Here is a 13087-nt window from a genome sequence, read left to right on the forward strand (position 1 = left end):
AGAAGTACGATCAATTCTGAGATTTGTCGCTTCACTTCTGGACTTTCTGTACATCTATATAACCTGGACGTTGAGGGGATAAATGTACGAAAATACCGAGAACTCTGAGAGATGATGAATGCTTTCATAAAGAGACAAAAGACCACGAATTTGTGATGGACACTGCCGGGTGATATTTAAACCAGAAAAATTAATAACAAATAAGAATGAAAATGTTAAACATTTCTTTTTCTAATTAGCACTGATGATGGCCACTGTCTCTTAACTTGCGCATTGCAACACTGCAAGTGAAGAGTCGTGAAGGAAAAAACAAGAAATATATATATATATATGATTTTGTAGGATATAAATAATGGTAAGGAAGGCCAAGCGCTGGGACTTATGAAGTCATTCAGTGCTGACAGGGAAATTGAAAATGGAAAGGTTTGAAAAATGCAACAGGAGGAAAGCCTCGCAGTCGCACGACGAAATAATTGTTAGGAGGTGGATAGCAAGACAGATGAAAGAGAATTTGAATGGAGCTACAGTAAAAGGAATTAAAGGGGTTGAAGCTGGGGACCGAATGGATGCTACAAAGAACCTTAAGTAGTGCCTACAGCTTACACCATGAGGTGCACTACCACTCCCTCCGCCCCCCATGCCCCCCACCCCCCCCCCCCCAATGGGAAATGTAAATGATGACTGTAATCATTTAATTAAAAGGAAGGATTATCAAAATACGATTACTGAAATCCCTGGATATGTTAGTCTGTATGATCGAAAATCGGATTGAACTTCGAGAAAATCTTGACACAAAACAGAGGAATGATGAATTCTACAGTATCGGACTTTATGACAAGCACATTTGTTAGTTTCTGAAGCACCACTGTAACCAAATGCAGCTAATATCAGACTCTAAAGGTCTGATGCAACTTTCAATTCCTAATTTTTGCTCCTTTTGGTTAGTTTTGGGGTCATCATAATGTTCTGTAACTTATATAGGAAAAACCTTGATTTATAAGACGAGGTTGCTAGGTTACACCAACGTTCATACTCTACTGATGGCCAGGAAAAAGTGCCTAGCATTAGTCAGCTTATTCTAATACTCGATTCATCTGACGAAAATCTAATTTTATCATCCATGAAGCCTCTTCTCATTCTGGTACCTTTTGTGCGGAAGCTAAAATCCTCCAAGGGTCCTTATTGTCTCCATAAAACTGCTGGAAGTGGTGGTTTCCTTCTTCCAAACAATGGTGGTCAATAGGATTGGCATATGAAGTTTAGGCCAAAGACCAAACACTGGGACCTATGAGGTCATTCAGCGATGGAAAGGGAGTTCAGAGTAAAAATGTTTGAAAGGTGTAACATGAGGAAAACTTCGTTGTTGCATTATGAAACAATTGTTAGCAGAGGGTAGAAAGTGAGATGGAAGAAAGATAATATGAATGGAAGTACAGTAAAAGAAATGAAAGGGGATGCAGCTAGGGGACAAAAGGACGTTGCAAAGAGCCTTACGAGTTACACCCCGCTACGGGGGTGTAACTTTTTTTGTCCATCATCAACATTCTGTTGAGACGCCAGGGTGCCACAACTAGTCTCAGATTTTTTATTTAATTTATTTTTTTTTTTTTACCTTTCCCTTTACAATAAAATATGGAAACATCCTCCCGGCAGTGTTTTGAATGTTGATAATCTCAAGTTTTCATAAGGCTTCAATAATATTTTAAAAGATTTGTAATGCTACTTTACAAAGACTGCAGCAATACTTCAAAGCAACGCCCCATCGCCTTAAATTTTTCTTTTCAGTTCTCCATCCATATATCTATCGGTATATTTATTGGTTATTTCCCATTTACTTTGGTTGTCTTTTTTTATACACCACTTGGAACACTATGAAAAATAAAAAGCACAGTAAAGAGCAGTAAATAACAAACAAATAGCAAAACCAAATTACATATAATGTAGAAAACAACCGAGTCTCTAGTAACACTGCAGTCAAATTTAGAACGATAAATTCCAATGATTTTCATGACAAACAATACAATCAACGCGGGTTTGTAGTAATATAGCGTGTAACAGCGGGATAGTTTTCTCAAGGTATATGATTATAACAAACACCTGTATCAAAAGAAAAAAAACTGTCAACGTGCAATAGCCAATGGGATGGTCAACCCATGGAGGCCCTTACCTATCCCTGTCCCATCACCCACCACACACACAAATAGGGAGGAGGAGGAGGAGGAGGAGGAGTGTGGATTAAAATACCAAAAGCTTGATAAAAACCTACCTCTCAAAAGATTAAATGTAATTATGAGTCAGAGAATACGTAAATGGGAGTAAAACTATATAAAAAAGTACAAAAAGGAATAAATAAATGAAAACTCACAAGGAAGTCGGTTGAAACTCAAGGATGACGAATAATGAATCGTCCGACGGCGTCTGGCTTTCCTTGTGGTCACCAGTCCAAGTACTATCCAGACCTGACGTTGTTGAATTTTAGGTACTATTCGAACGAACAGTGGTATACATAGTAATCACGTGACTTCAATCAACATATAGTTCCACACTGGACGGGTGGTTTTCGAGCTCGGCTGCCAATCCGGTGGTCCGAAGTTCGATTCCCAGCTCTGCCAAAGCGGAATCAGAGGAATTTATTTCTGGTGATAAAAATTCACTTCTCGGATCCCACAATAAATTGTAGTTCCCGTTGCTAGGTAACCAATTGGTTCCTAGACACGTAAAACTATTTAATCCTTCGGGCCAGCCCTGGAGAGCTGTTAATCAGCTCAGTGGTCTGGTTAAACTAAGATATACCCTTTCTTCTTCTGACTCCTACTCCTCCTCCTCCTCCACCTCTTCCCTCTCCTCCTCCTCCTCCTCCAATTTCTCCTCCATCTCTTCCTATTTCCAAAAAAGCCTCATCCTCTTTCGATTTTGCCTTTCTCGGTAATTTTGGGAGTCTGTTTTTCCTTTAAGAATTCTTCGAACATCTGCTTTAATTTTGATCCATATGCCCATGCCCTCGCTCTCAGATCATACGTAGTTGCATCCCGTCTCACGTCTGTTTTTGCTTAATGCCCACCGTCATCCCACCCCCCAACCGCCGCCCACGCGATTTTTTTTTTCTTTTTTTGGTGCTCATGCCCTATTTGGGAGCTTTCTCTCTGCCGCTGCAATGTTCGCCAATTCCCCCTGAAACGCGTGTGTTCTCCGATCCAACCCCAATTCCCAGTCTCTTATTCCTGCCATTTCTAAAGTAATGTTACCCTTGGCCCCACAGGTGAAAAACCAACCAGAAGCTGATAAAAACATATATATTAAAAAGAGGTCTTGGCACAGCGCATTGGAAATGTCAAGATTTGGTTTGGAGAACAGGCTACATACTAAGCTTTTCTTATTTAATTAAATAAATAAATCATAATTTCAAGCTTGGGTTTAATTACCTAACATATTAAACCGAAATATAAGCTTGGGTTCAGTAAACAACTATCAAGACCGGTTTTTAATGCAGCAGAAGTATCCAAGCTGAAGTTCTGTAAAGTGATATTTCAAGCTTGGTTAAGTGTACCAATATATCCTGTCCCAGGTTTAGTAAAACGAAATACCAAACTAACGGTTTAAGTAGAGATATCAACCTAGGGTTCAGTCAACTCAAGCTAAGATTCAGTCAACCGGAATTAAGCTTGGGATTAGTAAAGCGAAACATGCTGAGGCTCAGTAAACTGAAATTACAAGCCTGGGTTCAGTAAACTTGTATCTACATTTACACTTGAAGTTAATAAACCGAAATGTCGAACTTTGTTCTGCAAACAAATATCATGACTGGGATGAACGATTGGGTTTATAAAATCAAACTATTGCGATGAGGTTTAGAAACTCAGCTCAGTAAGTCAAGCTTTTAAGTTTGGAACATAAAAAAATAAAGTTTGCATTTTTCAAAGGGAAACAACAATAGTAGGTCAATTAAATCTAAATCATGACCTGAGTTTTATTAAACCGGATTGCCAACTGTGGACTCAACGTAACCAAAATAATAAGTAAAAAGACTGGTTTCATCAAAATACAAACCATGAATTTCTTCAAGAGAAATATCAAGCATGGTTTTATTGCAACCAAACCGCCAAAATTTATGTTTTAATGCTACACAGGCCATCTCTCTCTCTCTCTCTCTCTCTCTCTCTCTCTCTCTCTCTCTCTCTCTCTCTCTCTCTCTCTCTTAGCATTGCCTTGGTTTTAAAAAGTAAAACTTCAAGCTTTAGTTCAGTGAATTTACGCATTAGGCTGTTTTAAATATCCAATATAGAAAACCTTAGTTTATAAATAAACAAAAACTAAATAACAACCGTGAATTCCACAAAGTTAAATGCATTTTGGTAACCTACGATATTTCAAAAATAAAAAGAAAAAAAACAAAAGCTCAACACTTCAATTCCATACAGTAAAGTATTAAACATGAATTTATTAAATTGAAATAGCAAAACCGACTGTCATAACTCTAATAATAATAATAATAATAATAATAACAACAATAATAAAAATGATAATATTAATAATAATAATAATAATAATAATAATACTATGGAAAACTATACATTACTCATAGCACTTGAATAAAATAAAAAACTGCTGAGGAACAAGGGCTGCAATTTGGTATGTTTGATGACTGGAGGGTGGATGATCAACATGCAAATTTGCAGCCCTCTAGCCTCAATAGTTTCTAAGGTCTGAGGGCGGAGAGAAAAAATGCGATGGCAGACAATACCCATCTCAATAGTATTCGTTTACAGAAAACTACAACCTCTGGCATGAGAAAAAGAGTATAAGGAATGATATACAATGAAGATAGAATTGCACTCATCGGCAGCCAGTATATGCCAAATACAGAAGCATGATGTTCAGCATAGCCTCATTATTATGTAAGAACAACTAAATATATATATATATATATATATATATATAATATATATATATATATATATATATATAGATTACTCTAATACAGTGTACAATATGAAGCTAGAAGGCTCATAAACACTATTTATACGTTGCAACAATGCAATCAAGACGCTTCACTGGTAAAATATTTTACCAGTGAAAAGGGGCACAGACGAAAGCGTCTGAAATGTATTGTTGGAACGTGAAATGGTGCTTTATGGGCCTTTTATCATATATATATATATATATATATATATATATATATATATATATATATATATATATATGAAATAATACTTGTGTATATTTATATATATATATATATATATATATATATATATATATATACGTATATGTATATATATACGTATATGTATATGGTCATATATGTATACATATATGTACGTGTGTGTGTGTGTGTGAGAGAGAGAGAGAGAGAGGCCAAAGAAATTTACGCTTCTCTCATTAAAAAAACCTTAACAACAAAATTTTTTTCAATTCTCAGTTTTGTATAATTTGTTTTGTTTCATAATCATCTGTGACTAAAATGTTAACATTTCCAGCTCTCTTTTTAGTTACTTTCTCGAGGAAGACATTATTTACTGGTTCATTTTTAAAGTCGTCTCCATTTGCATGTTTCTGAAGCCGTCGCAGTCTTCAGGAGCCTTCAGTTACTCCAAGCCCTTCCGAAGGCTCCGTGTGGAATCTCCCGAAGCAAGAAAATTTGGCCTCGGGAGCCAAAAATGAAGATCTGGGGAATTCCTGAGCTCTAGTGGCATTATCCAATTCGAAATATTTGATCAGGTGGAAAGAAAGGTAACCATGTTTGCCCTTGGTAAATTTAACGTTGTTGTGGAAAAAACCTATTGGCTCTGATCCCAACCGGATCAGTGGTACCTTTCATAAATGGAAATTGGATCCGAAACCTCGGATTATTTATTAGTAAACAGTAGTAGCTCTTGTTCTGGGAGCACTTTTTGGTGGCCGCAGCATCGCATTGAAGACCAGAAGGCGCTCCAGATTGGTCAAGATACTACTGCGCAGAAAAACGACGACGACCTATACTACGCAACGGAAATGATCTCGCTTTTGAAAGAAGATTGGAAGGATGTAACGTCGGAGAACTTTCTCCTCCTAGATGAACTCGAAGATATGAATTTCAACGAGGCTGCTCTGATGAGAAAGAATCAAGATTTACTTGACGAGTTCAAGGATGAAAAGCATAACGCTGAAGAGGAAAATAAAACTCCTTGAAGAAGAAAATAGAAGAGTTGGAAGACGCATTTTCCAGAAGGCAAGGATGTTGAAAATATAACGAACAACTAGCACGGAAGGAGAAAGAATGTGAGAACCATCGAGAAAACTGGAAGAACCTCCAGAACCAAGCTGTGGACAATGACTTCTACTGTGGGTACCTTGAAGAGTAAGGTCAAGGCCCATGAGGCTGAAAGAAAGAAGCTATTCCAGGCGACGGCACAACTCGAGGAGAGATTGCAAGCCTCACAGAGAGAAGTATCATCTGTTCTCGCACGAAAGGATCTAGGCGATCAGAAGAAAGTACATATCCAGGAAACCACAGTTCAGTCGCTTCCACAGGAGAATGAAAAAATTAATGAGGAATTAGAGGAACGAGAACCACCAGTTACCGTGGTATACAATTCTATGGCAAATGAAAAAAATAAGAATGATGCTCTGATTGAAGAAAACAAGGTCAAAGGAAACATGTTCTATAAGCTAGGACGACTGGAAGAAGCAAGTGAATGTTTCCTCAGAGTCTTGGATATGGACGACGATCAAGTGGACTGCAGGCGAAGACTGGGATTATGTTTCTTATTGCTTGGCAGACACAGCCCAGCTATGACGCAGCTTGAGAAATTAGATGATCAAGAAGATTTGGTTGCAGCCGCCAGAACCTTGCAAAGAATGCAACGTCATGGCTGCCCATACTACATCCTAGGTATTGCAGAGGATGCTAATTTGAAGGAAATAAAGTGGGCCTACAGGAAGCGGACACTCAAGTTTAACCCTGATAACTGCCAAGGGTCTAAAGACGAGCGACAGCGCAGAATGGATATCATGCACAAGGTCAACTATGCTAATGATCTCCTATGTGATACTGATGAAAGAAGAAAATACAACGCAGTCAGGGAATTCATCAAGGACCTGGCAGATAGTGTGTTTGAAGATCCTCAGAAGACAATGAAAGCAAAGAAGAAGAAACCTGGAAGGACAACGAAGAGGAAGAAAACTAAAGGAAACTAAAAAGAAACTAACAGAAGAAACAGCCTGTGATTAACCAAAATTGTGAATGATTTTCTCTTGTCACCAGGTGATGCTGCTGCGTCGTGTTCTAGAGGCCCGCAATCTTCTTGGTCCATTTGATGAGCTTGACTGCAAGATAGGTGTTCTGCTGCTCCCCCCGGCAGCAAACAACTATGGGAGGTCCCCCCACCTCCTACACACCAATCCTGCAATCAAAACCATCGATGGGCCAAGAAAATCGCAATGCCTCTGGAACACGACGCAGCATCATCAACTGATGACCAGTCAAAATCTTCACATGGGTTGTTTCTTTGTGTAGTGGTAAAGGACAAGTCTTGTGAACAGGCTTTTCATCAGGCATCCTTGGCGATTCTCTCATCTCCCCGATGGAGGCAGGAGGCCCAACTATCAGGATGAGAGCCAACAGTTATTCAGAGGAAGGAGGACCAGCTCTCAGGATGAGAGCTAACAGCTGTTCGGAGGGTGGAGGAGAAGCTCTCAGGATAAGAGCCAACAGCTATTTGGAGGCTGGAGGACAAGCTCTCAGGATGAGACCTAACAGCTGTTAGGAGGCTGGAAGACAAGCTATCAGGATGAGAGCCAACAGCTGTTCAGAGGGTCACACTGCACCCCCTCTCCTGCCACATGATACCCTCTGGAATGGGTAACGATACCAAATCACCTATTGGATTATGCACTGCATGTTAAATCACATTTTTTGCATATACTGCAGTGGCAACCTCTGGCGCGGCGTAAAAACCCGTAAGTTCAATGCCTTTTATATATGCAAAATATGGGTTATGCAATGCATAATGGGTTGAATACTTGCATATACTACTGTGGCAACCTCTGGCGCGGCGTAAAAACCCGTAAGTTCAATGCCTTTCATATATGCAAAGTATGGCTTATGCAATGCATAATGGATTGAATACTTGCATATACTACTGTGGCAACCTCTGGCGCGGCGTAAAAACCCGTAAGTTCAATGCCTTTCATATATGCAAAGTATGGCTTATGCAGTGCATAATGGGTTGAATACTTGCATATACTACTGTGGCAACCTCTGGCGCGGCGTAAAAACCCGTAAGTTCAATGCCTTTCATATATGCAAAGTATGGCTTATGCAGTGCATAATGGGTTGAATACTTGCATATACTACTGTGGCAACCTCTGGCGCGGCGTAAAAACCCGTAAGTTCAATGCCTTTCATATATGCAAAGTATGGCTTATGCAATGCATAATGGGTTGAACACTTGCATATACTACTGTGGCAACCTCTGGCGTGGCGTAAAAACCCGTAGTTCAATGCCTTTCATATATGCAAGTATGGCTTATGCAATGCATAATGGGTTGAACACTTGCATATACTACTGTGGCAACCTCTGGCGCGGCGTAAAAACCCGTAAGTTCAATGCCTTTCATATATGCAAAGTATGGCTTATGCAGTGCATAATGGGTTGATACTTGCATAATACTACTGTGGCAAACCTCTGGCGTGGCGTAAAAACCCGTAAGTTCAATGCCTTTTATATATGCAAAGTATGGCTTATGCAATGCATAATGGGTTGAACACTTGCATATACTACTGTGGCAACCTCTGGCGCGCGTAAAAACCCGTAAGTTCAATGCCTTTCATATATGCAAAGTATGGCTTATGCAATGCATAATGGGTTGAATACTTGCATATACTACTGTGGCAACCTCTGGCGCGGCGTAAAAACCTGTAAGTTCAATGCCTTTCATATATGCAAAGTATGGCTTATGCAGTGCATAATGGGTTGAATACTTGCATATACTACTGTGGCAACCTGTGGTGCGGCGTAAAAACCCGTAAGTTCAAGCCTTTCATATATGCAAAGTATGGCTTATGCAATGCATAATGGGTTGAACACTTGCATATACTACCTGTGGCAACCTCTGGCGCGGCGTAAAACCCGTAAGTTCAATGCCTTTTTATATATGCAAAGTATGGCTTATGCAATGCATAATGGGTTGAACACTTGCATATACTACTGTGGCAACCTCTGGCGCGGCGTAAAAACCCTTGCCCGGTAAAAAACGTAAGTTCAATGCCTTTCATATATGCAAAGTATGGCTTATGCAATTGCATAATGGGTTGAAACACTTGCATATACTACTGGGGCAACCACTGGCACGGCGTAAAAACCCGGTAAGTTCAAATGCCTTTCATATATGCAAAGTAATGGCTTATGCAATCCATAATGGGTTGAACACTTGCATATACTACTGTGGCAACCTCTGGCGTGGCGTAAAAACCCGTAAGTTCAATGCCTTTCATATATGCAAAGTATGGCTTATGCAATGCATAATGGGTTGAAAACTTGCATATACTACTGTGGCAACCACTGGCGCGGCGTAAAAACCCGTAAGTTCAATGCCTTTCATATATGCAAAGTATGGCTTATGCAATGCATAATGGGTTGAATACTTGCATAAACTAAAGTGGCAACCTCTGGCGCGGCGTAAAAACCCGTAATTTCAATGCCTTTCATATATGCAAAGTATGGCTTATATGCAATGCATAATGGGTTGAATACTTGCATATACTACTGTGCAACCACGTGGCGCGGCGTAAAAACCCGTAAGGTTTCAATGCCTTTTCATATATGCAAAGTATGGCTTATGCAATGCATAATGGGTTGAATACTTGCATATACTACTGTGGCAACCTCTGGCGCGGTGTGAAAACCCGTAAGTTCAATGCCTTTCATATATCCAAAGTATGGCTTATGCAATGCATAATGGGATGAATACTTGCATATACTACTGTGGCAACCTCTGGCGCGGCATAAAAACCCGTAAGTTCAATGCCTTTCATATATGCAAAGTATGGCTTATGCAATGCATAATGGGTTGAATACTTGCATATACTATTGTGGCAACCTCTGGCACGGCGTAAAAACCAGTAAGTTCAATGCCTTTCATACATGCAAAGTATGGCTTATGCAATGCATAATGGTTGAATACTTGCATATACTACCTCTGGCGCTGCGTAAAAACCCGTAAGTTCAATTCCTTTCAGATATGCAAAGTATGGCTTATGCAATGCATAATGGGTTGAATACTTGCATATACTACTGTGGCAACCTCTGGTGCGGTCGTAAAAAACCTGTAAGTTCAATGCCTTTTATATATGAAAAGTATGGCTTATGCAATGCATAATGGGTTGTAAACTTGCATATACTACTGTGGCAACCTCTGGCGCGGCGTTAAAAACCCGTAGTTCAATGCCTTTCATATATGCAAAGTATTGCTTACGCAATGCATAATAGGTTGAATACTTGCATATTGGCGCGGCGTAAAAACCCGTAAGTTCAATGCCTTTCATATATGCAAAGTATGGCTTATGCAATGCATAATAGGTTGAATACTTGCATATACACTTTGGCAACCTCTGGCGCGGCGTAAAAACCCGTAAGTTCAATGCGTTTCATGTATGCAAAGTATGGCTTATGCAATGCATAATGGGTTGAATACTTGCATATACTACTTTGGCAACCTCTGGCACGGTGTAAAAACCCGTAAGTTTCAATGCCTTTTATGATGCAATGTATGGGCTTCTGTAATGCTATAATGGTTTGAAAATACTTGCATTTACTACTCGTGGCAACCCTCTGGGCGCGGCGTAAAAACCCGTAAGTTCAATGCCTTTTTTATTATGTGCAAAGTATGGCTTATGCAATGCATAATGGGTTGAATACTTGCATTTACTACTGTTGGCAACCGCTCCGTGGCGCGGCGTAAAAACCGCCCTTAAGTTCAATAGCCTTTTATTTTGTTTGCAAAGTGATGGCTTATGCAAGTGCATAAATGGCGGTTTGAATACTTTGCACTATAACTACTGTTGGCAACCACTGGCGCGGCGTAAAAACCCGTAAGTTCAAATGCCTTTTAATATATGCAAAGTATGGCTTAAGCAATGTCATAATAGGTTTGAATACTTGCAATATTGGCGCGGCGTAAAAACCCAGGACCCGTAAGGTTCCAATGCCTTTCCATATTTGCCCCAAATGTAAATATGGCTTTATGCAATGCATAATGGGTTTGAATACTTGCTATATACTACTGTGGCAAACCTCTGGCGGCGGCGTAAAAACCCGTAAGTTATCAATGCCTTTCATATATTGCAAAGTATGGCTTTATGCAATGCCATAATGGGTTTGAGTACTTGCCATATACTCACTTGTCGCAACCTCTGGCGCGGCGTAAAAACCTTGTAAGTTCAATAGTCTTTTATAATAGGCAAAGGTATGGCTTGATTGCAATGCATAATGGGTTGTGAATACTTGCATTATACTACTGGTGCAACCCTCTGGGCGCGGCGTTAAAACCCGTAAGTCATGGCCTTTCCATATATGCGAAAGTATAGGCTTTAATTAGTGCAATGCATAAATAGGTTGAATACTTTGCATATACTACTGTGACAACCCTCTGGGCGGCGGCGTAAAACCCGTAAGAGTTCAATGCCTATTATTATATGCAAAGTATTGGACTTATGCAATGTCATAATAGGTTTATTGAATACTTGCATAATACTTACTGTTGGCAACCTTTGGCGCGGCGTAAAAACCCCGTAAGTTCAATGCCTTTTTATATAATGTCAAGAGTAATGGCTTGATGCAATTGGCCATCAATGGGGTTGAAAAACTTGCATATACTACTGGTGGCCACCTCTGGCGCGACGTAAACCCCAACCCGTCAAGTTCAATTGCCTGCCTTTTCATATATGACTAAAAGTATTGGCTTATGCAATGCATAATATAGGGTTTGAATACTTGCATATACTAACCACTACCGTCGGCAACCTTTGGCGCGGCGTAAAAACCCGTAAGTTTAATGCCTTTTTAATGTATGCAAAGATTAATGGCTTATGGCAATGCAATTAATAGGTTTGAATACTTGTGGCATATAGCTGCCGTGGCCAACCTCTAGGCGCGGCGTAAAAACCCGTAAAGTTCAATTGCTTTTAATGGCCTTTTTTATGCAAAGTAAGGCCTTATGCAATGCATAATAGGTTGAATACTTTGCATATACTACTATGGCAACCTCTGGCGAGGCGTCAAAATCTGTAAGTTCAATGCCTTTTATATATGCAAAGTATGCTTATGCAATGCCTAATGGGTTGAATACTTGCATATACTACCGTGGCAACCTATGGCGCGGCGTAAAAGCCCGTAAGTTCAACGCCTTTTATGTATGCAAAGTATGGCTTATGCAATGCATAATAGGTTGAATACTTGTATTTAAACTACCGTGGCAACCTCTGGCGTGGCGTAAAAACCCGGTAAGTTCAATGCCTTTTACATATGCAAAAGTATGGCTTATGCAATGCATAATAGGTTGAATACTTGCATAAACTACCGTGGCAACCTCTGGCGTGGCGTAAAAACGTAAGTTCAATGCCTTTTATATATGCAAAGTATGGCTTATTGCAATGCATAATGGGTTGAATACTCGCATATACTACCTTGGCAACTTCTGGCATGGCGTAAAAACCGTAAGTTTCAATGCCTTTTATATATGCAAAGTATGGCTTATGCAATGCATAATGGGTTGAATACTTGCATATACTACTTGTGGCAACCTCTGGCGCAGCGTAAAAACCCGTAAGTTCAATGCCTTTTATATATGCAAAAGTATGGCTTATGCAATGCATAATGGGTTGAATACTTGCATATACTACCCTGGCAACCTCTGGCGCTGCGTAAAAACCCGCAAGTTCAATGCCTTTCATATATGCAAAGAATGGGTTATGCAATGCATAATGGGTTGAATACTTGCATATACTACTGTTGCAACCTCTGGCGCAGTGTAAAAACCTGTAAGTTCAATGCCGTTAATATATGCATAGTATGGCTTATGCAATGCATGGGTTGAATACTTGCATATA

The sequence above is a fragment of the Macrobrachium nipponense genome, chromosome 6 (genome assembly GCF_015104395.2).
Source record: "Macrobrachium nipponense isolate FS-2020 chromosome 6, ASM1510439v2, whole genome shotgun sequence".
Lineage (NCBI taxonomy): Eukaryota > Metazoa > Arthropoda > Malacostraca > Decapoda > Palaemonidae > Macrobrachium > Macrobrachium nipponense.